This window comes from Carex rostrata, chromosome 12 (genome assembly GCF_964058835.1).
Source record: "Carex rostrata chromosome 12, lpCarRost1.2, whole genome shotgun sequence".
Lineage (NCBI taxonomy): Eukaryota > Viridiplantae > Streptophyta > Magnoliopsida > Poales > Cyperaceae > Carex > Carex rostrata.
In genome coordinates, this window is record NC_135929.1 from 8,211,718 (window position 1) to 8,216,635 (window position 4,918).

Consider the following 4,918-nt stretch of genomic DNA (forward strand, 5'->3'; position numbering starts at 1 on the left):
TATTAGGTCAGTTACATCCATCACTATATTTGATTCGGTTTAATATCTAGTTCGACTGATATATCATTATATTTATTTTTTTAATTATTAAATGTATTTGTATATGTATTGAGTTGTGATCTTTTCAATCTTATTTTAGTTCAATCAAATAAAATAAAATTTACTTTGTTTTTTTTTGTTTGGTTTTATTATGATTGACAAGTTTAATTAATTCAGTTGATTCGGTTAGATTTTTGAAAGCCGAATAAACTTTCAGTTTGACAATTTTAGTTCGATTTTATTCAAACCAACCGTTTGAACATTCCTAATCAATATAGGAATCCAACAACAACAAAAATTGTTTATCTTTTATTGTGCATCCGAAGAAAAAACAAATAAAGCTACCTTATAATTCTCTCATTATAGGAATCCAACAACAACAAAAAAAAAAATTCCTTCATTCTCCCGCATTATATATTTTTTAGTTTGCTTCAATTTATTTAAATTCAAACTGTTAGATATTGTAGAATTATAGTTAGGTATATTCATAATCGTGCATAAGAAAGTAAGAAACGACAACTTCAAATTATCTTAGTTGTGGTTCAAATTTTGCACGGTAGAAATGAAATATATTTAAAGACAATGTTTCACTCAATCCGAATAGTATTGTTTGTATTTATTTATCTTGATTAACTTTTTAACTATCCGAATTTCTAACTCTATGTAGGGATCCAAGAAGAGATGCAGTGGAGTTTGTGGAAAAGATCAAATCAAAGGCATGTGGTCAAACACCAGACTTATGTACAAAATTCCGTGACATATTAATAGATTTTGAGTTCTCTAAGTACGTTTTTAGTTCCTTAATTTCTCACTTTTTATATTTTTATATTTACTATTTTATGCAATGAATTGACTTTCATATAATACTTTTTAATTTTTAGAATCAATATGCATGAGGTGAAGTACAAAGTGACGAATCTCTTTCACGAGCATAATGATTTATTGCAAGATTTTTATATGCTCTTCGATGATAAATATATAACTATTAAGTCGGTACTACCACTGACCCACCCACCACTTCAATTAAAAGCTAAATTTTAGTATGTGACCATGTCAAATCCGGTCGCATATCAATTTACTTGAATTACTTTAGTATTTTATATTTGATTTAGTTTAATCTCTCTTATTTCAGTTTAAGTAATGTATATATATATTTATAAATATATCTTGATACTTATTTCTATAATTATTAAATGCATTGTTATATGTATTAATTGAATTTTGATCTTTTGAAGTTTAATCTTTCTCATTCAGTGCAATTAAATAAATCAAAATTTACTTTAGATAAATATCTATAGATTCAGTATCACGCTTATGTTATTCGTGCTATTTTTAATATTTTTGTGATTTGAGCATGTCTTGTCATCGGCGATAACAATTTGTCAAAACTTAAAAAAAAAGATATTTGAGAATAATAAGCTTCTAATATCAGACATACATTTAACAAGACAGATGCTCAGAAAATAGTTTGTTTTTGAACCTATCGGAGATTAGAATTTTGTCTGAAAATTGAAATAAACTGGCGGGCCTTGACTTATTAATTGTATGGATGAATTTACTAGTTAATTGCATGAGATCATTAGTTGCATGAACTAATAATTTTTAACTCATGTAATTAATTAATTACTAGTGCATGTATTTGATCTTTCTATTTTGAAGTTGATATCAACCGAGTTGACGGTCCGATTCGACGAATTTTCTGATTTCAGCAAGATATTCAAGAGAAATAGTAATTTTATTTTAAAAGACTTGTTATCAATACTAATTTTCTGGTTAATAGTTATCAATATTTTTCAGATTGATTCTTAATAATGTAGAGTCTAATAAGTAACGTTTACTAAAATTTATAGAATATAAGGAAATAAAATTATAATAAATAAAGTTGCAAATGATGGTGGAATTAAATTTACAATTAAAATAGAGATACTTTATTACTAAAGAATGATAAACAAATGGAGAAATACAAGTTAAAACAATGGATTAATTAGAATTAAAACATAAATTTAGCACACAAGTTAAAACTACTTCAAAACCAGCTCTTAGGAAAAAAAATAATTGGTCCAAGCTAGTATTTATTTTCCCACCGTTTTAAGCATTCCATTGGAATGAACTTGGAAATATTAACTCAAGATGGGTTAGGAAAAAAAAGAAACCACCAAACAAATCATGAAAAAAAAATAATCATTGGTTCAAAAACACCACAAATTATTTTTTGATGGTTGGTGGTGAACCACTAACAATATATTGATAATAAAAAAAAACCAACAAATTCATGGGATTGTGTTCACTTGAGAAGGGCTTAAGGCTAATAAATGAAGCAATTTAAGAAACTTTTCTCTGGGCATTCCATTGTTAGTAGGAAGGTAAAGGGTAGAATGGGCACTGACGATCAGGTCTGTTCCTTCGCGGTGCTAATTAGTGTTTTATTTACCAGTTGAATTTTGTGTAAAATAGAGCAAAAACACCCTTTGGGAGATGTAAATAACTTTTTAATCAATATATCGACAGCCGGCTACTGGCCAACTGCCCTTAAAAAAAAAAAAGAGAGAAGGGCTTAAGGCTCCCCCGCCTCAAGATTTGTATGTCTTCCCGAAAAACAGTTATCTTTCAAAGATAACAGATTACCTAGAAGCAGATCCTGATGTAAAGTGATTTTTACAGAAAGCAAAATTCTTGACAAGTTATCATATATTGCAAAAATTTACATCATGTAATGTAGAATCAGTTCTTCTAATTAAGAACAGTAATTACTTATGCTATCATTAATCTACACATTTCATTTTTGTTTCTTTGAATGGAATATATACATGAATTTCTCAACTGAGTTTTAGAAAAATGTTTTCCTGTAACACAGATTAAAAAAAAAAATTTCACATGTCAACAAAAGCAATACAATCTTCTCCTACCAGGCAACACATCCGAGAAAACTGTCAAGAGAAAAAAAAAAAAATACTTCCTGTTAGCTACAGGGAAAAGAACTTCAAGAAGAAGAAAAAATTCTAAAAGAGATTTTCATATTTTATTAGATATTTTCCTTGGATAAGTTCTAAAAAAATAGTGACTTGGTATGATTTACCAAGTGTGACTGATCACCAGATTTTGGTACTGTTCAAGTCCCTACGATACCATACTGTACCAGTAACTTTCACTGACAACTTACCAGCTCCACCAACCAAATTGCAATTCTTGGAATTTAGAGCCTAAAATTTCTGAGATACTGACAAGTGACAAGTATGTTGAATTTCAGCAATAACCAAGGAAATGGTATACCAATTACCGAGTGAACATTACAGTTTTGGTTGTCAGCACAACCACCACTATGTACCAGAACAGTTTCATTACCAAAAGCTAGGACTGATATGCAATTAAGCACTAAAACATAATTAAAAAAATTTGTAGTTCAAAGTTCAATTTTAATCTTAAAATATTTCATTAATTGATAATTTTTTAAAGAGTGGGTCAGAATGAAATAAGCTACCAAGCATAGTCACAAGATTCGCGAATTATTCGTTTTTTTTGTGATGACGAACCAAATGTTAAATTATTCGGTTGACCGAACTTTGACCGAATTATTCCCGAATAATTTGCGAATTTTATGAACTTTTCCCGAATTTCACAAATTATTTGCGAATTTTTCCCGAATTTTTTTCAGAACATTTTTTTTGTTTTTGTTTTTTTTTTCTTCTTTGTAGGACTGAGATATTTTGTCCGGATAATTCCGAATCATTCTTGAATTATACCCAAATTATTCTCAAATTACGAATTTTTGACATTGCCAAACCGAACCCAAATAATTCATTTGTCACTAGTGGTGGATTTAGTAAGGAAGTATGGGGGTCAATTGACCCCCATTAATTTTCAAAATTTGTGTGCATATACATGATTTTATAGATAATTCAGAATAAAATGTTATGAATACTGTAAAATGATCCCCATACTTTGTAAGAAATTTTTATAAGCTAGATTAACCCCCATCATATTTGACCCTCATATCTTGAAAGTTTGGCTCGGCCCCTGTTTGTCACTATGATACCAAGTGAATAAAAGGCTAATATGATACTGTCCCCTGTATATTATCAAAAACTATTATCCATAATTACCCAAAAGGTTTCTAAATTTCCTGATACCTATGGGAACATAAAGAGCATGTCAGTGTACAGTTGTACAAAACCCAAGATTTACAAGGACATTTGCGAAAAATGGTAGAATGAGAAAGTGAGAAGCACTGCACCTGAGAGATGGAGAAACGATCTTCCTAGAGAATACCATATGGAACAGAAAATTCAATCCGTGTAGAAACAGAACTGTGCTAGTGCATCCAAATACGAATAACTCAAACATCTTATTCCTCTCTTGCCTTCTCCAATTTTCCTTTTTTTTCTTAAATCTGTAGAGATGTTGGGAGAAAGAGAAAATGCTTTGACGCAGTCTGTGGATGAGTGATTTGGTGATCAGTAGTAGTCGCGTAGAGGAGAGAGATTTAACAACTTTTATTTGAGAATTGAGAATATGCATTTTTGCATTTAAGCCCCGCATTGTTTACTAATTATTTTTCTTCTTCTGTCAAACTTCTCAAGGACACTGCTTTGTTTTTCTCACCATTATATTGTACCAAATTATGGTTTCTTGTACAAATTTTAAATTACATGAAATAATAAATGAGATATAATGCAAACTAATTATGTGATTAAATTTATGGATCATGATAGAAACCTAAAAACCAGAGCGAGTTTGTCAAAATAATTCTTATATTTTCCTAAAAAATGTGTTTTTGGGTTCACGTTATGTGACTTGTCATTATTATATTGTCGAGAAAAAAAAATCGAAATATAATTATGCACGATTTATTTTGTTCTTCCGTAATTATCTCTATTCTTAT

At 29.4% G+C, this 4,918-nt stretch overlaps 1 long non-coding RNA gene across 1 annotated transcript; it reads right to left on the reverse strand.

Moving 5' to 3' along the window:
• Window positions 1–2,630: 2,630 nt before the first annotated feature.
• On the reverse strand, window positions 2,631–4,506 carry LOC144563440 (uncharacterized). The gene is made up of 2 exons (XR_013514355.1): window positions 4,271–4,506; window positions 2,631–2,966 (listed from the first exon to the last, which is right to left on the reverse strand). It is a non-coding gene; the product is annotated as an uncharacterized LOC144563440 (long non-coding RNA).
• Between the last annotated feature and the right edge of the window lie 412 nt (window positions 4,507–4,918).